General features: G+C 35.7%; 1 protein-coding gene across 3 annotated transcripts in view; it reads right to left on the bottom strand.

Moving 5' to 3' along the window:
• The window catches only part of LOC110348635 (uncharacterized), a 161,865-nt gene that overhangs the window by 56,740 nt on the left and 79,939 nt on the right, over positions 1-25,186 (bottom strand). The window lies entirely within an intron of this gene.

The raw sequence follows: 25,186 nt of genomic DNA, 5'->3' as shown, positions 1-25,186 counted from the left end.
GGTGGCTGTTTCACAGATGTATTCTTTTGAAGTTATTTCAGCTTATTATTGATATTTTAGTAAATTCAACTATTAACCAACCAAATAAAGGTATCACTCATACCTACAATATGAATGGCAAGATTATTTTCTTGTGATATCTTTATAATTTGCATGATTTTTCATAAAACCCATATGGAGTAAAAAAATAACAGCTTCTCTGTGAATGTAATCTAAGAAATTAATGTTGTCTTGCTAGGAATGTTTATAAAATTAACCTGACAATTCTAGATACTCCTCTCATGGAAGAGTTTTACATTACTTAAATCTCAAAGTAGAGAATACAGTTTGCTTGCTTGAGGAGATACTTAGTTTTATCAAACAGTACACTGAAACCCCTGTAATAGAAAATCTTTCATGTGTTGAGTCCAGACTTTGGGAGGAAAAAAAGAGGTAAGGTCAGAAACAGAGTTACCAGTCCCTCCAGCAAGACTTTCCTCATATGCCAAGACATTTACTCTAATAAGAACAGAAAGATTTCATCAGAGAACGAGGGCTTATAAGTGGTGGTACTGCCGAGTACAGTAGGATGACATGGGCACCAGGACGTGCACTTTCTCTTTGACAACCACAGAGCCTGAGAGATCAAACTTGTATCATAAACAACACCAAACGCTGGTGCTTTATCCTGTGTAAAAAAGGAAAGCTGAAACTCACCAAACTCACTAAAAGAAAGCTGAGGATCATTAGTTTGTGAGAATAGGCCAATTGTGCATAGTAAATATTTGTTTTCTAAGAACTCTGTGATGTTTAAGTAAGGTTTAAAGTGAGGAAGAGATGAATACACTTGAGAATCTATTTTTCATAGCATTTTGTCTCAAACACTAGATTGATTCATACACAGACACAGAGAGACAGAAAGATATGTACACACAAATGCAATGATGCCTCATTAATGTCTGTTTGCAACTCAAATATATGTTGAACATTCTGGTGATTCCTCTAAAAATAGCAATTACTTGCATCTGATGATACACTAGGTGTTACTTTTAGTCATTTGGTACATTATTAGAATCTTTACAAGGATCCTATTATGATCCAATTTTACCCAATAAAACTAAAGCTTAGGGAGGATAAGTCACTTATTCAAGTTCACACAGTTAGTCAGAGGAAAGCTGAACCTTAAACTCAGCAGGCAGCCTCCAGGTCTGCCTGCATGCCTGCTAGTCTCACTCTAAAATCTCTGTTGGCTGAACTGCTTCTCAGCAAGATTACAAAATGACTGAAACACATTTTTTATTATTTGTTCCTCTAAGTAGTAGACAATAATTAAGATTTTAGTCATTTCAGGATCATAATAGCAAACATATTGAGGATTTTTACCTTGCTTCTTAGAGAAGGTGAGGTGAACAATTCTGTAATAAAAAGACATATCTGATCAAGAGCCACATTATTTATGCTCACTTGCACCACTGAAACAAATTTTCAAAACAAAGGTGGATCAGTTCCAACATCCATTTAATTTTTTTTTTTTGCTCAAATTCTTTTATTGGTACATTTTAGCTATACAATACATTTACGTTTATCATTGGGTGCTTGTACCTGTACATGATGTATCTTGGTTCTTATTTTTTCCCCCATTACCTATGTGCCCTTCACCCCCTCCACTCTTCCCTATTTACAAAGACTTTGTTTCCATTTTTTTCCTTTTCTCATAATTTTTCCTTTCCCTTCTTTTCTTTTCCCTTCCCCTCCCACCACCCCTACCCCTTTGGACCTTTTCTTCTTATTTCAAATTATCAATTATTCATTTTAACCATTTTAATCCTTATTTATACTTTCAGTTTCTCACACTAGAGAAACTATTCAGTATTTACACATGGGTGGGGATTTAGCTCAGTGGTTCCACTGCTTCCCTCCATTTAATTTTTTACATATTAATTTGATTTAATCTTTAAAACTGTATGTGTCCTGATAGAAAATTATCTAATTAACTTAAGGATCCTCTCAACACTATCTCTCCACACACTAGCCCACATTTTATCTTTTCAAACAACTATAACTCAGATAAAGTATGAAACACAGAAGTCTTTAAAACTTGGATTTTTCTGCCTGGATCTGCTACTACAAGGCCTAAGACAAGTTATTGAATCATTCTGTTCCTCAGCTTCATTATCAGAAAATTGAAAGTATATTTTCTTAAGCCCAAAACTCATATTCTACTCACTGCATCTTCTGTGGACAGTTCTATCAATTCCATGTACATTCCAATGAGTAAGAACAGCCTCATGAGAATAGGAGTCATATTTATCTTAGACACCATTGCATACATAGAACTTTACATTTAGTAGTTAGTTTTAAGTTATACATCAAATATTTAGAAATAAAAGCTAAATGTCTCAGAAAGAAGCTCCATGTTTAGATTAGTTATCAAAGGAATAGTCCAAAATATTGAATTTTTAACTTACAGATTTTCAGAGAAAGATCTGATAATAGGCCTTCTCACAGATTTAACTATAAAAATGTGCAAAATCTTTTCTTTTCCTAGAGTTCTTATTTAATTCATTGTGTTAGTCAGATTTATATTGTTCTAATAAAATATCTGAGATAATAAACTTTTAAGAGGAGGAAAGATTTTTGTTTCATGGTTTCAGAGATCCCAGTTCATGGTTGCTTGTCCCTGCCATTTGGCCCTGCAGCAAATCAAAATATCATGGTGGGAAGTCCATAGCAGAGTAAAGCTGCTTACTTCACAGTGGCTGGAAGCAAAATGGGAGCAAAGTGGATGGAGCTTCATTATCTCTTAAAAGATATGCGTCCAAAGACCTATCTTTATTCCAATAGGTCCTGCCCCTTAAATATTCCACCACTTCCCAGTAGCACCACAGGTTGACAGCCAATCTAATAGTACATGAGCTTTTGGGGAAACTTGAAAATCCAAACCATAACATTCATTACAGACTGAAAGTTGCTAGTGAATATATCTTATAAGAAATGTGTTATTACATTACCATTGTTGTTACTCTTACAGCCTAACCTCACACAGTAAAATGGAAAACTCAAATGACATCTAGACAAGGTTTTTCTTTTCAACAAGCAAACTTATGTCACTAGTACTTTAATTTTATAACACCTCATCCAATTTGACTTACCAATAGTAAACTGGGGCACACATTTGATTATGTCATACACACATTTGTATGTATAACATACATACATTTATATGTATTACATACATTTGATTATATCATAACCTTAAGAATTCAAAATAACTAATTATAAAATGCTATGGAATCTTCGCTGGGGATTTAGCTCAGTGGTTCCACCGCCTGCCTCACAAGCACAAGGTCCCAAGTTTGATCCTTGGTACCAAAAAAAAAAAAAAAAAAAGGTATGGAATATTCAAAGTTACTCTGAAAATTTTCTAGGTCAAATTCAGATGACTACAATGTACTTTCTGACAAGTATTTTTAACTTGAAATTATTAAATTGAGTTTTCCCTTTTTCCTCCACATTCTGTCCTCAAAAAAGTTATTGCCATTAAAATATCATTTAGATTCAGTTAAATTGGTTTGGGTAAAATATTAAAAGATGATTAGGGTGTTCAGTTTTATTATTACAAGGATTTGTGAATTATATTTTAATAGATGGAGTCTTATGCATACAAAACTCCTTGAACTACTCTTAAGGTAACTCTGATAGGATTAAAGTGGATAATAGAATAACTTCTCAAAAGTCAATAACCATTTGTTTTGACATAAGGTACTGCCTGCTGCGTTGCATTTTCATGTTCGAAGAAATGCTTTGCAGTATCTAAATCTTAAAGTTTCATGAAGTTGACTTAGCTTAGAAATCAGAAATTTATATTTAATGTATAATTCAATGTATTTGAATTTAATGTATAATTCAATGTAAATTTAAATTGAATGCATTTAATTCAATATAAATTTATATTTAATGTATTTAATTCAATGTATATTTCTTATCCAAAATGATTGTGCTTCATAACCCCTACTCAAATACATTTAGAAATCTTTTCTTTACCTTTAAACTATATTCCAATGAAGAAGAAATCTCTCAATTACGCTGCTACTATTCTAATTCAATCAACAATCATTTCTCTACTGGATTACCTCCATGACCTCCTACATTTCTTCCTATTTCTTCATCTGCTTTCTCTTATGTATACTTTCAATGGAGTAGGTTAGATTTTCTGGTTAAATGTTGTCATGCTACATTAGAATTCTGTCAAAGACCTTCAGATGACCATTCTGCACAGGAAGAAAATGCAAAATCTTTACAAATCACAGGGTTCTGCATGATCTCCCATTCTCTGTCTCTGTCTCTGTCTCTCTCTCACACACACACATACACACACACACACACACAAATTTCATTCACACACCTTGATCTCCTTCAAGCAGATCAGGCCTATGCCTGCCTTAGGTCTTTGTTTTTGTCACACCAGCCTGTCTTAATTTGTCTTCCTTCAGATAACACTTGAGTAAATATCTTACGGAGTTTGAGTCTCTTTGACATTTGACTGTCTCAAGTTTTACTACCTTATTTGCAACTCCAATTGACCCCCAAAGTTGAACTTCCTAGCACCTATGTCCTGCTTACTCTTTTCCTATTACTTGTACTTTACTTAATTATTATGACTATTGCTAAGTTTCTGTCTCATATACTACCCTATTGAATGTAACTTCTGTGAGTATAGCAACTCCTTACGTTTTGTTTTTCTAATACATTCCCTGTACTGTCCCTGAGACATTGTAAGTGCATAGAAAGTATTTGTTCATGAATGAATGAATGGCTACATGTTGAAATTTGAAATAAAATTTTCTTACAAAACAAAACTCTAGAGGTAAATTGATGTCAATGGTTTTGTGAGTTAACAAGCTCAGAGCCCTGCGTCTTTGAGAGTTCCTCATCCTTTCCTTCATCTCGGTTACCTCATAGCTGCAGTGTGGCTGCTGGTGTTGAAGGCATCTTTGCTGTAGTCAAAGCAAGAAGAATGAGAAAGAAAGGACAGTTTTCCCCAATAGAATAAAAGTTTTCTTTCTTTTAATGTCACCTACATACTTAAGTTTCGCTGACTACAATTGCATCTTGAGGTCAACCTCAGTTGTAAAGAGCCTGAGGAAGGGCAGTGGGATTTCCATGACAGACAACTCAGGCAGCATAAACTGCAATTGAAAATATGGCCAGAGTCTATTAAATTGCACCTAGGGTAAGATACTTCGCAGACAAGAGGCTGCCACAGTCATGTCTCATGAAATGGCAATTTTTTGTGGAGCCAAGAATAACACGGAGAAAGAAATAAAACAATATAAAAGAGGTTGGGAAACTTTATTTCATGAAATGGAGATAAAATAAGTGATTTTTATAAGTTAGATAGTAGTTGCAAAAGGTATCGTAGAAGAGGTAGTTCTTGAGATTGTCCTTGGGTAGAAAGAGCCAAATCAGACAGACATGAAGCAGAGAGTGGGGGTGGAACAAAAGGCAGATCATCAAGTCCATCACAAAAACAGATAAAATTCAAATTGATCAGTTTCACAGTAAAGTAAAATTATTGTGAAGTTTTATAATGCCCTTAAGGAAACAAGCTGCAGAAAAGATATATCAAAGACAAATCATGTCAGCTAATATTTCCTGAAACACTGAAGCTTTTAGGTATACAGCTGAACATCACTTATTTAATCCTAAATTTTCATTATAATAATGAGGAAGCTAAGGCTGAAATTTAAGTGATTTCTCTAAGGTCACACAATAGCTTTAATGGGCAAGACAAGACTGGAGTCGAGATCTTTCTATTAAATCAATGCATTTGTCATGTTTCATTTTAGCATAAATATTGTCCCTTGCAAAACATTCATCACCAAATAACAAGATGGTATTATTCTCATCCTGATCTTACAGTGTGCAACTCTGAGTTGTTGATATGTAACAGAAATGTATCCACGGCTTGAATGAGACATAGTAAAGAAAACTGCTTTGATACATATCAACAAAGTCCTGGGAGCAACTGGATAAGAAAAAATCAGTGTCTACACAATTGAGTATGTCTTTCACTCTTGGTGGGACAGCTGTTAAATAATGAGTTTTTATTTCCAGAAAAATATTCAGTTATCAAAAGGGCACATTCATTCATCAGCTGTACATTGTAAGACTTTCTAACATTTGAAGTCATAAAATTTGCTATATTTAAGAAGATATTATTAAGCATTACTGTTCCTTTACAGAAATTGATCTTTTACTATTTATTCAACTATTCATTCAATTGAACTCACTGAAGAGAGCTGCATTGCAAATATTTAAATGGCTCTTGTGGAGTCAGAGCAAATTAGCCTAAGTAGGCCTGGAGCGCTATTGGCTGTCTGCAAACAAATATTCAGAATAAAGAGCCCTATTTTACATCCATGACACCAGCGTCAAGCAGTTCTATTATCACCAAGATTCTAAGTTCACATTGGCTGCACTTGAGACCCATAAATGGCTCATTTTAAATGAAACAGATAAAGTAACTCTTGAACTAAGAATGTGTTGAGCAAGAAGCAGGAGGAAAACTCTAAATCTGAAACTCGAGGAAATAAAGTCACAACTCAGTTTTCCTTCCTGACTTTGGGCAAATGATTGACTTTGGAGCCAACAATGACCTGCTTAGAGCTATTTATTGTCAAGGGCCACCAGGTTATATGTGGTTGAACATGGAACAAAGCACAAAGAAAAAAAGAGTTTGAAGTATTAGGAGAAAAGGTATGTATCAAATTACATCCTGAAATCTCAATCTTTCCCAAACAAATGTAAATACTTAAATACATGGGAATCATTCATTTTGAAAACCCAAGGAAGCCTTTCCTGGGTAAGAAGGACAGATTAAAGCAACAATAACTCTTGCTTTGCTCAACTGATTTTCTAGATTGAGCTGATGAAAGTGCCCTTGCAGAAAAAGAAACCTGTCCTTTCTTCATTTCACCTACAGAATAAAAACAGCCTTCTTGGTTTGGTGCTAAAGAAATGCAGTTGGAGAGTCAGGGAACTCTCAGTAGAGGTGAGGCACCCAGAGCTGAAAAGTCTGAGTTAGGATCACATGTTGATCCGTTTCATGTAGGTTATTATAATACTTTTCAGATTTAGCCAATCATCTACCCATAACTAACTTTGCCTATGACTGAGCTTCATCATCATATTGCCATCAACCCACTTACACTTCCTGTGGTTGCACACATAGAACTGAAGATCTCAAGTTTACTTTAGTTGTCACTTATTCAGGCATTTGTTAATTTGATCTGTTGCACTTCTTTCCTTATATCCCTCAACAAATATTTATATCCCCCAGCAAACATTTAAGCCTACAACAGGTGAGCATGGTGCTAATTGTCAGAGATATGAGAAACATAAACCTTGTGCTTGCCTTGGTACATATGGATATGGAGATTATTGGACACCCTGTATTCATTTTAACATCACCTAGGACAGTAAGGAAAGCTATACTGCAGCACTGATGCTGAGAAGTGGTAGAGGGACAAGATAGGAATTAATGAGTAGAAACATTTCAAGAAGGAGGAAGCGTAGTTATAAAGGCACATATGGATAACTGTCTTGGTGAAGCTTTGAGGAGAGTGGAAAAGTTCAGTATGCCTGGAGAGTGAGATTTACAGGCAGAGATGGAGGGGACTGGAAGAAGAGCATCCAGGGAGGTGTGGGAATTGACATTCATGAGGTAGCTCACTGCCAGACTGCTTCTTTACCTACTGCTTTCTCAGCCCAGGGTGACACGGCTTCACCTCCAGCATTCCTGAAAAACCACCTTTGTCAAGGTTACCAGTGACCTTATTCTAATGACTGCACAGGTAATTTTCAGGCTTCATTCTATTTATCACCTAGGCCATGCCTGTACCACAGGTTGGGCAGTAAGAGTAAGTCCCTGGTAGGTACAGGCGATTAGGGATTCATTGTCTGTAAGGATCTTAAAAACAATAATAAAAACTGAAAAAAGTTAAACAGGTTTTTATGATCACAATGCACCAGCAATTTCTGAACACTGTTAGCATAAAAATGCTCTTTCTCCAAACTCTTTTGTTGATCAACATCCTAAGCAATTGTTATGGTGGCTGTTGAATTTTAATAATATATGATTACTATATGTATATGTTATTATGCCATATTATATGTATATATGCAAACTTCAAATAAGCCCCTGTATTATTAATCCTTTAGCAAGCATAATATATACCTGAAAATTAATTGCAGCAGTTTGCAATAAAACAGTCTATCCCAGACATCATGGACTCAGCTATCGTGTTCACTTCAAAAGTAAATTAATAAAGAATTGCTCAAACTCACTTTGTGTACAATTTACTCCAATCCTGTGGCACACAACACTGCAGTAAGCATGCTATGTTTAGTCAGTAGATTCAAAATAAACAATGGCAGCACAAAAATTATAAAGACAAAGAAATAGAAATTATCTTAATTCTGTCATTTCTTATTACCACTAGTTTTTATTTGTATTTAAAATTAAAAACAGGAAAAAAGTGCAAGCTGTGAGATATTTATTGACTTGGTTGGTAAATATAATTTTTAACTTGAAATAGTTTACCAAACTTAAATAAATCATTTAATATTGAAATTCATTCTTTAAAGTTGCACTCAGTTAAAAATTAAAGAAAATCTCAAGAAAATAAAGATGACTATTGATTCATCTATGATGATAACTAAAAAATAATTTTATCATGTAGCAGAGAGAATCCACTCTATGTGTCAAACACATTAAGTTTACCATTAATCAAGGTGGTATTCAACATATGAGCACTCTTCTTTTCTTTGAACACTTTCTATGGGCTTCCATAACCCCATAGAGACCATATTTTTTCCTACCTAGCTGTCTTTGTTGCAGAATTTTCCTATTCCTTACAATACTGTATAGCTCAGGTGATCATCTATCTCTTCTGAAATTCAAAGGTTCCTGCTCAATCTCTTTGGCTCCATAGCTGCAGTGATACTATAACTGCATTCCATCAACTCCCAAATCTACAACTTTGGCCAAAAATCTCTCTTCTGAAGTACTATGTTTATTTAATTCTCCAAGTTCTTTAAAGAGATTGTCCTGCAATTTTTTTTGTTTGGTTGGATCCTTCTCTGGTTTTGGAATCAGGATAAAGATTGCTTCCAGGAATAACTTTGGGAGTGTTGCTACCTTTTCAATTTCATTAAACAGTTTGAGAAGTAAAGGCATTAGATCTTCTCTGAAGTTCTTGTAGAATTGAGCTGTGAATCCATTAGGACCTGGGCTTTTCTTTGTTGGTAGTTTTTTAAATTATTTCATCAGTTTCCTTGACTGTTATTGGCTTATTTGGAATTTTTATATCTTTTTGATTCAGCTTTGGTAATTCATATGTATCGAGGAATCTGTCCATGATCTGGATTTCTACAGGATGCATTGTGATTTCATACTTTTCATCCCTAACTGTATGGATCTGAGTTTTTATTTACTTTTTTTATAAGGTTGCCTAAGGGTTTATTTTACTTAATCTTTCAAAGAACGAACTCTTCGATTCTTTGATTCAATTAATTTCTCCTGTGATCTTTATAATTTCCTTCCATGTACATGCTTTGAGTTAACTTGCTTTTCTTTTCTAGAAGCTTAAGGTTCAACATTAGGTTGTTTATTTGAGCTCACTCTGTTTTTCTCATGTGGAAATTTACTGCTATAAATTTCCCTTGTAGGACGGCTTTCATTGTGTCCCTTAAATTCTGGTATGTCAATTGTTCAATTGTAGAAACTGTCTAATTTCTTTTTAAATTTTATTTGTGGCCTACTGGTTGTTCAGGAGGCTGTTATTTAATTTCCAAATGTATATGTAGTTTTTGTGGTTTCTTTTGCCATTCATTTCTGCTTTCGTTGCACTGTGATCTGATAATATAACTATTTGCTAAATGTCTTCCCTTAAGCCTAACTCAATTATTGAAACTGAGTTCAGTAACTTTGCCTCCTACTTGATCTGTTTGGAAAACTAGGAACCATTTTTGATGTATCTTTGTTCTTTTCCATCCCTTGTCCACTCAATCACCAAGGCTGACAAACATCTCTTCTAATATTCCTATATTATCGACTTACGTGGAGCCTTAATGTCACTACCATCACTTAGGCAACCACCTCCACTCACTTCAGAAGCTCCATAGCTGTGTTCTTTAAAGAGTAAACTGGATCACATCACTGACTTGCCTATTGCCATTCTAATAACTTCCATGATTTTATCTACAAGATCCATATCAAGAGTTCTCTTTCTACTTTTATATCCTCATATTTCAGCCAATGTGATACTATTATAGGTGGTTTTATTTTAGCTATTTTGATACATTTCAGGTTCTCTCTTGCTTCCAAACCATTGCTTACTTGATTTCCATCCTCTCAGTTCCAAGGAAAATACTATTTCCTTTGCAAAGCCTAACTGCCATTGCAGTTTGGGTCACATGCTTTCCTACTGCACCATATCAGAGGACTAATTGGTAACTGAGGATTTTTCTCCCCTGTTAGTCTGTAAACTAATCAGAATTCTAAGAGCAGATACCGGATCTATCTTTTTCCTCATTGTATTTCTAGAACTTGCACAATACTCTTATGGCATGGAAGTGAATAAATATTTTGTTAAATGAATTAATATATTGTGTGTATGACTTGCTTTTTCTCTAACTAGAATCTCTGTACACCATGGACCATGGCCACTTTTTCTATGGTTTACAACATCAATTGTTTCTTTTCACTTATTTCATTCCTAGAGAACTTTTCTGTGCTTTATTATTTATAATCACATTAATGATTTATTTCAGAATGTATTGTAGTATTAAAAAAGATACATTCTAAATGAAATCTGACAGGGTTTTTTTCACTCTCAGGAAGGAAATGGGGAAATAAACACATTTGAAATCTTCCATGTGGTGATGGAATACAGGGCTTTTGGCCAACCTTAGAATTGTCCTTTCAATTTTAAATCCATACACCAACAGAGACGATTATTTCAAGTCTCTCTGGGTTCTGAGCTTCAGGGGAGAGGCGTACAGTGGATATTTTCTGATTCCAAATAAAGGGATGATCAAAAACTACTAAAGTCAAGGTTCTTCATAAAGGAGATGATGCTGCTGAAAAGGTCCAAGTAGTCTAGTGCTGAGGTCAAGAAAGAAAGGGTCCTTGTCATATTGTCCAGCCAGCACAACTTTCCCTTCATGTTTGTATCAACAGCAGCGGCTGCCTTCCAGTCTGATGTTTACATAAAGATGAGAGGCAACTGGAGACTCCGGCTCCACGCTGGCCCAAGGCAGAGCTGACAGCAGCAGGTAACAGGCACCTGGATGGGGCTCCCCATGGGCCATCAGGGGTTCTAATCAGTTTCTCTTAGCCGGCAGATTTTGAACAGTGGGTATGTTCCAAATGTGTCAGAGCATATTTTTCAAACATCACTGCAGATTCATTCGTTATGTCTTGTCTTTTTTTAGACAGTGACAATAAAGAGACACTTTTAACCAAGGAAAAGAAAGAGGAGCTAGTGCACACTGATGTTTTATGACATGCTAGGATCCACAGTGAGATTAACCTATTTCCTTAGGATCTTTGGAGCTCTATTATCTGTGACTCCTTGTTATTTTCCATTCCATGACGGCAGTTATATCTCCAAAGGGGGAGGAGTCAAACTACACTTTCATGTTTATGTGCTCAGAATTCCTATATATTTCAAAGTGTATACCTTAAGGAGGACTTTGAGGAAATATGAGTCTCTGTACTATGTGCTTGCTGTTTATATCAATGTGTGTGTATCCCAATTTAGAATATAAATTCCTGCAGCAAAAGAATCTTATCTTTACTATTCTCTATAGGACTTGCTACTTAAATCCCATATCTTTCTAATTAAGATATTTTCTCACACATAAAAAGGACAAAGATTGCCAATGTATTTTGCATGTTTGCTGGAGTTCATACTTAGAGTCTGTTGAGGAACAGAATTTAGAGCATTAAAATAAACTCCTCTGTATTTATTTCCTATGTAATAGTAAGAAATGTACTAGATTTCTAGTGCTCCTGTAACAAAACAATAAAACAACCACAAAATAACAGAAATAACAGAAATTTATTGACCTTTTAAAAAAAAGAGAAATTTATTCTTACACAGTGTTATAGTTAAGTTTGATATGTCAATTTGAATGTACTAAGAAATGCCTAGCAAATTAATGGAATACAGTTTTGGGTATATCAGTGGATGGTTTACAGGTAGGCTGCAAAGGAAGACCTACCCCAGATGCGAGTGGCACCAAAAAATAGACTTGTAGTCTTGATGCAATAAAAAGAGAAAGAAGAAAATCTTCCCCTTTGCTTCTTTAAATGAGCTGTGGTCTTTGCCATTGCCTTTGGACATTCATCTCCAGTTCCTTTAGGCTTGCAGCAGAGTCTACGGATTTCTAATCGTGAAACTTCAGCTTTCCTTCATTAGGTTAATTAGTCTGCTGACTTTAAGTGTCCCACAAAGTTTCAGGATATGAGTAAAATATAGACCATTTCTTGCCAGATCATAACACATGTGTCCTAGAGTCCAACTACCAATGGCCTTTCTCATCTCAAATGAAACCTGCACCTGGTCTATACAGTCTGCATTTCTATGAGATTTTTGGTCTTCTGAGTTATGACCAGTATCACACATCTAGTGCAGCTTACAGCATTCTAGGGTACTTCTCTGGATAGCATCTCCAAGCCTTTAAAAATTCTTCCCACAAACTACTGCCAGAGGTTTGTGAACCATATGGTCAGGTATATTTACAGCAATGTTCTTACTCTTCGAATACCAAAATCTCTCTTAGTTATTTTATCATCACTGAGATCAAATACCTGATACCCACAATTTAAAAGAGAAGAGGTTTATTTTGGCTCTTAGTTTTTAGAAGTTTCAGTCTATAGTTGGCTGGCTTCAAGGCAGAAGAGCATGGTAGAAAGGCCTGGGAGGAGGAAAGCTGCTTACCTCATTGTATTCAGAAAGCAAAAACAGCAATGGAAAGAGCTAGAGAGAGAGATAAATCCTTTGAGGCCACACCCATATGTCTTTCAAACAGACCCCACCTCCTAACAGCAAGTCACTATAAACTCCGTAATCTAATTACTTTACAAAAGCCCTGCCTATAAGGCTCTTGGGTCACATCCAAATATAAATCATTACATACTCTTCTGGAGACCAGATATCCTAAATTAGTTCTGCTGACCCCAAATCTGTGTATTAACACTCCTTACCTCTTCAATTTCTAGTTGGCTCCTGGTGTATGTAGACTGTGGACCCCCAAACTCCAGTCTTTGCCTCTATAAACACATTGACTTCTCTTCTGCTTATGGCAAAGCTCCCCAGTGCCTCTCTTTTCTGAGAACACTATGATTGCTCTTCTTACCTGTCTGGATTATCCATAGTAATCTCCCCACCTGAAAATTCTAGATGTAATTACATCTACAAATTATATTTTCCTAAGGCAACAGTCACAGCTTCTAAGGATTAGGAAATTCATATCTATTTAGGCCATATTCAGCCTACTAAAAGTGGTGAATGCATTACCATATTTAAAATAATTCTTCTGGGGGCCTGGGATTTAGCTGAGTGGTTCCGCTGCCTGCTTCACAAGCATAAGGACCTGAGTTCAATCCCCAGTACCAAAAAAAAAAAATTATTCTGGGTTACAAGCAATCCAAAGGAAATTAAAGATGAGAGATACAAACTGTGATAGAATTATTCAAATAAAAACTTCAACAAAAATTGATTCAGAAATTAAAGAGAGAGTTTCTGACTTTGGAAGAAGACTGTTTTCCTAAATTTCATGAGTTGGTTGTTTGAAGTTTGGATCTCAGATCCCTTTCTTATAAAAACAATAATATTTAAGAAAATTTTATTCTTGAGAGCCACAGAATAATTAATGTAACATTAATAATATGAGGCATAGACATCTTTTAAATTTGTCTTCTAAGAATCTATTCTATAGAAATAATCAGAAATGTCAAAATTCAAAATGTTTGTGCAAAGATATTTTTAGTAAAGTGATGGTAAGAAATTAAATATGCAACAAAATAGACTGATTTAAATATGAATGACATTTCACTGTATTGATATAAAATAGTTAAAAATGTGAGAAAATGTGCAGACAATATTTAAATGAAGTAATGATAGTATTTATTTTGCTCATAAAACTATAATTTCAGCAGAACTTAGCAGGGACACCTCTTTCTATTCCACTTGGGATCAGCAAGAATAGCTCAAAGCTAGAATCATTGGAGGGCTTGCTTGTTCATAGGTCCAGTACTGACACTACTGCTCAGAATGTGTACACACAGGCTTTCAGTGTGACTTTGCCACATGGTGGCTGTGTTCCAAAGGCCGGTCTTCTAAGACCGAGAGCCAGGCCCAAACCACATTACATTTTAATGACACAGCATGAGGAGACATACAATGTTAATTTTTCCACATTCTAGCATTAAGGCAGTCATAAAGTCTGGGTATTTATAAGTGGAAGGAGAAATAAGATCCTGCCTCTTATGGAGAGGCAAGGTTCTGATATGAGAAATATTGTGTGGCCATTTTTGGAAAATAAAATGAGTCACACAAGGATGTATGCTATAAATAGAGCATAATCTTAACAACGTTAAACACAAATATATAATTACTAGATTTGAAGGAAGCTGTAATAATATTTCATATTAATAGAGGTTACTAATAGTATTTATGTCTTGTTGGTAGAATTATAGGTCATTTTCTATTCTTTTCTTTATGTATTTTCTGAACTCTCCATAATTTTACAGGCAAATAGAATTTCTAAACATTTTTTAGAAAAGAGAACATGTGAACAGCACTTTTTATATAATCCTCTCATATGTAATAAATCACATGATCCTAGCAGTAATCCAGTGCATAAGGGTACTAAGCTCATTCTAAGCCAAGAATGTGAGACTAAGACAAATTCATTTCTGCTTTATGATAGATCTGAATCTTGAATTCTAGGGTTTTCACTCCAAACTCTTGTTTTTTATTCTATTCTCATTCTCATGTTTTCTCCCTTAAAATAGGTTGGAAACTGTAGCTAATGTGTGTTTTCCTATAGGAGATATTCTCTTCTGCCATCTTGCTTCTCATTGCCAAAGTCATAGAAATATTTTTCCTCCTCTCTCTCCCTTTTCTTCCCTAGAGGTAGGTGGTGGAAAAAGAGAGAATGGAAAACTTTGGAGAAGGTTCTGAAAAGGTCCAGAGAAAAGAAAATGAGACATGCAGAAATTTGAGATATGAATGTGGGAAACAAGCAGGAGTGCGGAGATGATTTGAGCTCCAATTGAATGGAGGCTCCAATAGCACCAGTACAAATCAGGGCATGTCTTTTTCTTTCTGAAAGTTAATCTAAGGGAAGAGTGTCGAAAAATGGAAGTAGGATGATGTTCTGAGGTCAGCAAGAAGATCTTTCTTGAGATGGTCTAGTAAAGGAGTGAGTACCTAGCTGTAGGAGATATTCATAGATAAATAAAAGGATTTTTGTAATCATATCACATAGATTGCATATGAAATTTATGGATAATTCAAAAAAGTACATGAAGAAAAGAAAATCTTGAAGAAAAAATACTCACAGTATTTAAGAACTCAAGGGCAATTAAATGAATTAAAATAACCTCAATCAAAATTACCTTCTGCGTTGAAATTTGCTCTTGGATGTGTTTAGTTTCTAATGGAATATCCAATTTCATAAAGAAATGTAACTTTAATCAAATAAGCAAACTGAAAAATAAAATCAATGAATATATACATGGCTACACAGCCATATAGTACTGTAAGTGAATAAAGCTCATTCTTATACTGAGCCTAGATGAAAGGATCTCATCCTCAGTCATTTTGAGTCCAAATTGTCAGCCAGGCACTCTATCAGCTACCTTCTGCTCATTTTCCTTTCAGCATGCCTATGGAGCTTATCTTACAAAGTAATCCTTTTTCTTTAAATTACTAAATATTGTTTGAGTCCTTAATGCTTGTTAATTATAACTTATAGTCTATTCTGTATAGTCTGAAGAAGAAAGGCAAACATTAAAATACAATCAAATTAAATACAGTGATCAAAAGACCATTGTATTATCTTCTAGAAAATCAAGTACTAAAAGAAGATAACACTCATCAATCCCCATCAATATTTCTAATTCTTTTTCTTCCAGGTACACTATACAATCACATTTCCCTTTAAGTAAAGCAGACCAATGTATTGGTTAGCACCAAGGGAAAGTAGTAAGTCTTTCACAAGTCAGTGCTCAATTCCCCATCTTCTTTCACCTCTGCCCTGATAACCCAGTGAGATTCTCAAAATGGAGGCTTCATTGTCCTGGACCCAGAGTGAGGATAAAGTGGAATAGAGCCCCTGCCAAATCAAGATGGACCAGTATTAAAATATGAAATAAATCTTTGTGTTCTCAGTCTTTGGGAGTCTAAGATGTGTGATATGGCAAATATAGCCCATCCATCAATGATTACTACATTCAAAGAAACTGATGAGCTTGGAATTGATGGTTAAGCAAATGTATGACATGGACATGTGCCTATGATATTCTGGAACACAGAATAAGAAACTGAGCACAATTGTGTTGGGAAATTTATATTACCAGAAGATAAGTCTCTAATTTCTGAAAAAATATCAAAAAGAAATGAAAACGAGACCAATTTTTACACAAAAATCTGCATGCTAATGTTTGTAGCAATTTTATTCGAAATTACTAAAACTTGCAAGTAACCAAGATGTCTTTCCACAAGTGAATGGCTAAACTGTGGTACATCCCATAAATGGATTATTGTTCAGCAATTTAAAGAAGCATGCTATCAAGCCACAAAAGACATGGGAGAATCTTAAAACCATTAAGGGAAAGAAGCAACTCTGAAAAGGTTACATACTGATGGATCTGAACTCTAGGATATTCTGGAGAAAGAAAAACTATGGTGCCTGCACAGTGACCAGCATTTGGTAAGGGCTTGTGATGGGGATGAGGAAGGGGTGGGTGGAGCAATGGGGACTTTAGGGAAGTCAAACAATTCTATATGCTCATATAATGGTGGATACATAGCATACATTCATGAAAATTGATAGAACATATGAGACAATGAGGGTACCGCAATGTAAACTCTGGGCTTTAGCTAATAATATATTAACATTGTTTCATTAATTCTAATAAATGTACCACACTAATCAAGATGTTAATAATATAAGGGAAACTGGGAGAAGGAGGGATTGGGGAGATACTTGTTCTTGATGCTTAGTTTTTCTGTAAACCTTAAAAAACTGAGTAGAGAATATTTTTATTCTGCTAAATATCAAACAGCCACTGAAATTACTATGAAATGAACACATAGGTGGTGGAGGTTATTGCTTTGAAAGTTGATTTGGTGCATTCAATTGTGGAACTTTTGATGGGCATAGAAAGTTATGAACTTGAAATTCTTGGGGAGGAAGAAATAGAAAATTTAGATAACTTATGATTAATAGAATAGAGGAAAAATGTTCTTTAAAAGTAGCGTGTGATTTATTCCTCAAGGTCAGTAATATGCCATTATATGGATAGAAATACCAAGTCCCAATGTTGCTGAAGCAGGTTATTTGGAGATCAGACATAGGAGAAGTAGGAGAGGTTCACTTATGGAATGGGTGTGGAAAGAAAATAAAAACTCTTAAAATTTTCCTAAGTGTATAGAACAAGCAAAATAACATTTATTCATGAGAATGTATTAAATCACAGTAAGAGGAATAATAGCCAGTGACATTAGAGCCATGGCTGGCTCCTCTCCTGCTCTTGAGCAGACTGGTAAAATGGTACTTCACTCAAGTTGGCTGTGGCAAAGATGGGGCTCTCTCCCAGCTCTAATTAAAGGCAGGCCGACAGCATCTCCTTTAATGGGCAGGCCTTCAGCACCTTTCTTCCCCATGAAGCTCCATGTTACAGAGATTAAATTACAGGTGAGTTTCACTGAAAATCAAGGGCTCTCTTCCTCTACCCAGCCTCCACTCTGAGGGCTGACAGTCTACTCTAGGTATGGCAGGCCGAGAGGACATGGGGCTCATTGTCTTTACTCTAGCTCAGTCATAGCACAGAGGTTTCCCACTGGGGGAGCTGAAAAGACAAGAAGCCAATCCCTCTACCTAGCCCTCTTTTTATAGAGTATCACTCTGAGAAAAACTAGACACTTTCATGTCCCCAGTTCTGGAGCATTGGCTCAGAAATTTTGCCCAGGGAATGAGATAAGCCCTAAGAGCAAACTGAGGTGTTACCTTTGATAATCATTAATTCCATCTATGTAAATATGCAAGATGTTTTATTGGTGTTGTTTCTTAGATTGCCATTTGGCTTGGGGAATGTATTATTGCTAAGTGTTATTAGTCAATAATATTATTTGTCTCTCAAATACTTCCCAAAAGCTCATGTGCCGAAGACTTGGTCTGCACTGCAGTAGTAGTCAGATTTTAGGCATTACTTCATCAGTAGGTTAATTTATTTATGAATTCATAGCTCAACAGGTTTGGGGAAAGAGACTTTTTATAAAAGTGCACTCTTTCTTTACTGCCTGGCTACTGTGAGGTGAGTAGTCTTTTCTGCCATACTTTCCTACCACTATGATTTTTTGCCTCACCACAGTCCCAAGAATGACTGAGCTGATGATAGACTGAGACTTCTGAAACCATGAGCCAAATTAAAACTTTCCTCTTTTAGGTTGATTTAGCTCAGTTATTTTGTCACAGTGACAGAAAGCTCACACAGTAGAGGGCTGGAAGTGACTAACACAGTCAGCTCTTCATCACTATAACAAAGACCTGGGATAACCAACTTATAAAGAGAAAAGGTTAATTTGGCTTACAGTTTTAGAGGTGTCAGTCCATGACCAGTTGGCTCTGTTAGTTTGGGCCTGTGGTGGCATATCACGGTGGGAGAGTGTGACAGAGCAAACTGCTCACCTCATGGTAGGAAGAGAAAAGGGAAGGAGCCAAGGTCCTAATAGCCCCTTCAAGGGCAGAGTTTTAATGTTCTTAAGACCTTCCACTAGACTCCATCTGTTAAGGCTTCCACCAAATTGCAAAAGTGCCAATGGGGGACAAAATTCAACATGAGTCTTTGAGGGCACATTACAGATCCAAACCATAGCACTGAAGCTTCTGTTGCCATGTAGTCAATGGTTTCATAGTACAAGTCTACACCCTTGCCCAAAGGTAAAGACAGGATACAAAGAAGTCTGATTTTAAGTGTGCATACTCACAATAAAGTCCTTATCTATGATTTGAGAATCAAGAGTATGATTATACAGTTAGGATTAGAAAACTTTTTGGTTGTCTCAAGCAAGAAAAGAGATTATAGGAAAGTAACAGTCTAAGGCCCTTCATCCTTACCAACGCTAGGAACACTATAAACTTCTCTGACCTCCTTCTAAATATATCTACTTAGGGATAGGAAATAAATTTCTTTCCCCTGAGAAGACAAAACATAATAGCTAAAAAATAAAATGTTTATATATTAATTTTATAACATTAGAATAAAAGGAAATTATGTCTATCAGCCCAACTCTACAGATAAGGAAGAGTTGAGCTTCTGCTTTCATATAAATTTAATGAGCCTTTATTAAAACCTACAGAGTCACAAAAATCATGGTAATTTGGCCATAATAGATAAGCTGCTACCTTCAAAGCCCTCTGTGAATGATGCAAGTCAACTAATTAGCATATGGCACTGGTTTCTTGGATTTCCACTCCCACACGGACTCAGATTTACTGCCTATGGGATTTGAAAAGCCCGATGCTAATTCAACTTATTTGCTGGTGAGGGTCTTAGCATCAAGTGTTGTACTCACCAGGAACGAGTACAGTATATTTTGGATGTGTTTTACTGTTAATAGCTCAGGAGAATGTAGCTCTATGGAACAAGGCATACTCAAGAGGTAACTGTCAGGAGATCATGAATTCTGATGCCAGTCAGATCTGTCTCAACACAGTGGTGTTTGAAAGAGTTCACAGCTTTCAAGAAGCTTTGTGTGTGTGTGTGTGTGCGTGTGTGTGTGTGTTTGCAGCGAGGTGTGATATAGCAGGTAATTACCTCTTTAACAGCAAAATTTCCAAAGTTCCCATCCTTAAGAATCAGCTTCTCTTATGAGAATTTCATGGTGGAAATATGAATTTCTGAAGTTTTAAGAAGGCAAAAGAGAAACCACCTTAGATCAGAAGCCCTAAGCTATGTGTCTACAGAGGCTTAGCAATGCTGGGAAATGGATGGGTCTCTACCTTATAAATTACTTTGCTTCCTTCCCAGATTCAGCCTTTTTTTTAAGAAGACATCACAATTTCCTTCATTTTCAGATTAGGTATACATTTGAGTGAATGTAACAGATATTGAGTGTATGATGTAAGAGATATTGAGTGTAAGGTGATTAGTAGGACATACTTCTTGTCTTTAGAGGGAATACAAAGCATATAGTCTACCACTCTAATGAGCACAATAAATGAGGTTTTCACAAGGCATTCTAGCATTGTAGAGGGCTGAACAACACATTCTGGTCTACAGCATGAGTTATGGAGACTTCTTAGAGAAGAAAATATCTGTTCTGTTTTAAAAGTCAATAGAAGTTTTAGGTTAAGAATGGAGACAGGAATGCAAAGAAAGGAGAGAATGTAGTGTGACTGCAGGCACCAATGCCAAAAAGGCAGGTATGCTCAGGAACTAGTTTGCAAAGGTTCTTATTTGTTTAGGGATGATGGGCACAAGGATGTTAGAGGGTGTGAGGACGATTTGAAAGTGTGAAAATATAGGCAGGGCCAGAAGACTTTGGAGAACATGGAATTAATCACTTGGATTCATACTAGACACCAGTAGTCATTCATTTTTTGTTTTGTTTTGTTCTTTTGGCCGGCACAGATTTTTCTTTTCTCTTTTTGTGTTAGAATATCGCAAGCTCTACCATTTAAGGTAGATGGACCATTTCCTACTGTTTTCCACAGGAGGCTTTACATATTCTAATAGTCTGCTAGGCCTTAAAGATATTTTAGTGTGTAATAGTCACCAGAGGATTTTAGGTGGACTTGACAGATCTGTAATTTAGAATTCTTACTCTGGCAATAGTGGCTATAACTGCGAAGGGGAGAGATGGCAGGAAGGCAAATCAAGTTGATACTGGAGCAGTGATAGAGATGAGACATGGAAAAGTTCTCAGTGAAGATACAAGAGATGGGCCAGAAGCTACAAACTAAGGAAATCTTCAATGAATCCACAATAATGGCTTCCATAAGAGAGTCTGCTGAGCACCAACGTTTTTCCACATGTAGGAAGAGGAACAAATTGAGGGAAAAGAATATATAGTATACCGAATTCAAGATTGAGACAAGTTGAAATTCAGACATTAACAGATTAGCAAGGTGGTCCAAAGTGGTAGAAAACAATAGATAATTAGGACAGTTTGATAATCAGAAGGACTGTGGAATAAAGTATGGAGTTGTTTGAAGACAGAGATGGTTAGTATTGCCAAAGACATATACAGAAGGAAGAGGGAGTTGTTAATGGCAGAGCACAGAGAGTTATGGGGAAAAGAACTTTTTATGAGATAACAAGAAATTAGCATTATGAAGAGAAATGGAAGATACTGGATTGTGAAAAGCAGAGATCATGTTTCAATGGCTTGCCTAGTGTAGAAGGAGAAGTAGTAGAGTTTGCTTTGTTTCTGACTCAGGTCTACAGGTTTTCTGAGCAAGAGATTTTTATTTCTAGAGATTGTAATATTCTTGTTATATATTTTCCAGCATAACACTATGTAAAGTAGGTCAGAACTTACTCTTGAGCATCTCTGTTTTCCTCAAATAGCCATTTCTAGAGTGGACTAGAAATTTTCCCTTCAAAGGACTATTCTTTGGCAAGTGGGGTGGCTTTGTATTAAGGACACAAATATTCCCGTTGTAATCAATTCCTAAAAGATAGGGACCTCCACCATGTTCTTCATGTTGGAAAGGTTATCATATTTATTAGCATAAAACAAAGAAAAGAGATGTTAGTGGATTTGATTATGGAGGTGAAAGTGTTTAAGGGCAGATAATTATGGGCACATTAAACTCCAAACTCTTCTACTTGTTTGTCAGACTATCCATAGATTTTAGCAAGTCTTCCATTTTAGGCTCCACTTAGGAGATAAGAACACTAGTATGTTTTTGGAGTGGGGAGGAAGAGAAGAAGTTTTCTACATTTTTGCTAACTACCTTTAGAAAAGCAAGAAAAGAGCAAATGGCCCTGAAAACCACTATAACTTAAAAAAAAACACTTCAAGGACTGGAGGCATAGCTAGTGGTAGAGCACTTTCCCAGCATGTACAAGACCCTGGGTTCAATCCAGGATGATGAAAAGAAAAAAAAATAACAAATAATAAAGAAGCACTTGATATGCTGAAGTGGAACTGGACACGTTATCAGAGTAGATGAAAAATCCAAAGGCATGGTCTTAGGCAGCAAAATGTTTATTAGGAATAGGAAAGAAATTAGGAAAAAGGGACAGAAAGACCTTAGCTAGAAACTTACAGCTTATTGATTAGTGTGTGCTACAGCATTCATCTCACTGGCATTATCCCTTTAGTCCTCTGATGCCTGGACTGGGTTGTTTTTATCGGTATTTAAATCACAGCACTCTAAATTCCTCCTTTTTTAATGAATGATATTCTCCTCCCCGCAAAGAACAGTAACTGAAGGGGAAAAGCAGTGTTGAACTTGAGAAAATAGTTGAAGTTATCAGCACAATTTTCATTTTCACAAAGTTATAAAGGGGAAAGACATTTTCTACTTATTCCCTCAAGATTTACCTAAACACCTTTGCATACTCAAAGGTGTGGCTATGAATATAAAGCAAAAACTTAAGACTCTTATGACCAGGGTAGAGACAAATGGTAGGTAGAACACACCATGATGCATAGTAAGCCTGCCTGGTGCACCCCATGGGGTGCTAAACTTCCACAAGAACTTCAGTTTGCTTATGAAAGGGGTTCCTACAAAGGCCAGCAGAGGCAACGTTTGTTTCAGTCTTTAGAGAAATAGTTTTCTAATTATAAGAAAATCATCCCACTGTTATCCTTGAACTGCCCTATTAACTGGCTAAAGGAAAATATCTCAGGCAATGTACCCATACTGTGGCTTGACTCTGTAGATTCACATACCTTTCCAAAAACACATGGGCCGGGGATTTAGTTCAGTGGTTCGGAGCCTGCGCTGCAAGCACAAGGTCCCGAGTTCAATCCCCGGTACCAAAATAAGAAACAAACAAAAAATATATGTTCTGATGCCTGTAAAATATTAGGTCATCTCCTTTACTATATGTGGTATCAGAAATCAATCAGCAAAAATGACCAAAACAGCTGAACAAAGAGGCACACACCTGTACTCCCAGCATTCTGGGAGGCTGAGGTAGAAGGATCACAAGTTTAAACCCAGTCTGAGAAACTTAGTATGCGCCTGCTTTAAAAAATGGGCAGATGTAGCTCCACGCAAACGCCCTCCATGCCCAGTAATACACACACACACACACACAGAGTTCAATAACATCATAGGCTCTTGTCCAATTTTGGCGCACATGCCAGTGACATTTGCTAACAACATAAAAGGGAAAATAGAAGCTTATTTTGGTCATTATATCAATAAAAAAGCAAAAAGACCATTTAGCAATGTCTTAAGAATTCTGTCCTTCTGAATATAAAAGTGTATACTTTTTGATTATTAACAGAAAGGTTTATATGTTTACTTACAGACAGGCACAAGAGGGCATGAAAACTGGGAGAATTTATGGGATTTCAATTTCATTTCCAATTATTCTTCTAACAACTCAACAGCACATAAAACTTTAGTTTTTAGAGCAGAGTTCTTAAAAACTTACCTATGAAGATGACATCTTGAAAATTTTGTGATTACCATGCCAATCACTTAGAGAACTGGGATATTAATGCTAAATGATGTAAACAGGTTCCTGTACCAATCCTTACAAGGTGAAGTAGTGTTTTAAAAAAAAATTGTAGGCTTAATGATTTAAGACTCATTTTCTGTAGCCAAATAGGTCAATGTAGTGTTCCCAGTGGCAAGAAATTTCAGAATTTTGTTGACAATATTCCATTAGCAAGATTGAATCAGAACCTTGTGTAATATGAGTAATTATAATTGTATTTGATACTCAGATTCCATATTAAAGTCATTACTTCATAATCAACAATTGCTAACTAGTGCCACTCTTAAAAATCCCTCTCTTGACTGTCTTGCCATGCTTTTTCACCATATAAATATTTAAAACTTAGTTGTTCACATCTCATTTTGCTGGTAGCATTTATGTAGGAAGGGGTAACTACTCAATAACGTAGAATAGAGGGGTGTATTTCTATTACCAGAATGTTGATTCATTGACTGTACTAGGGATGGAACCTGGTGCCTTGTGTATGCTAGGCAAGTGTTCTACCACTGGGCTATCCCCCAAGCTTACTTAGATGTTTTTTAGATATCACTCTGTTAAGAGAACCTGCGTGTAGTATAATAGACCTATTTTAGTTTTAGGAAGTGGAACTCATCTTTAGAAAAATACTTTCTCCTAAATTGCCTTTAGTATGTCTATAAAAATATAAACTCCTAGACCGTCAGACCACAGAGGTATCCAGGCTTTTTATTCCCTAAAGTGGACCCCCTTATTATATATGTATACTTATTTTCAACTACTCATTACCTCTATATACCAAGTACTTATTTTCACATGCCTATATGTGTCAGGCATATATACATTTATTTTTAGAAAATGATTAAAGACTCTTTTTTTCTTGTGTTTAAAACATTCATTAAAAATTGGACAAGCTCTCTAATAAAATTATATATATATATTTTATATATATGATCGACTTTATTTTTCAACGCTGTATAAATTCTTTTCCAGTTAAAACATTCTTTTCTAGTTATAATATCAAGATTATTCAGTTATACACTAAATGATGGAATGGAAACTCTAGGCTATTTGTCTTTTGGGCTATGTTTTTAATTATCCTACTTCTAAATGCACCATCATGCTAGCCACTTTTTTCTCTTTTTTGAAAAGGGCAAAATATCTTCGAAATCCTATTATCATTTTCATAAACTAGGACTTTTATGTTTATGGAAAATCAAAAAACAAGAGAAAGCCCACAAAATA

This window comes from Heterocephalus glaber, unplaced genomic scaffold, assembly GCF_053883595.1.
Source record: "Heterocephalus glaber isolate CG9 unplaced genomic scaffold, H.glaber_assembly_v1.0 deba00000122, whole genome shotgun sequence".
In the NCBI taxonomy this organism is placed as follows: domain Eukaryota; kingdom Metazoa; phylum Chordata; class Mammalia; order Rodentia; family Bathyergidae; genus Heterocephalus; species Heterocephalus glaber.
The sequence above is the reverse complement of the archived record's forward strand: the minus strand, read 5'-3'. Positions and strand labels throughout refer to the sequence as shown.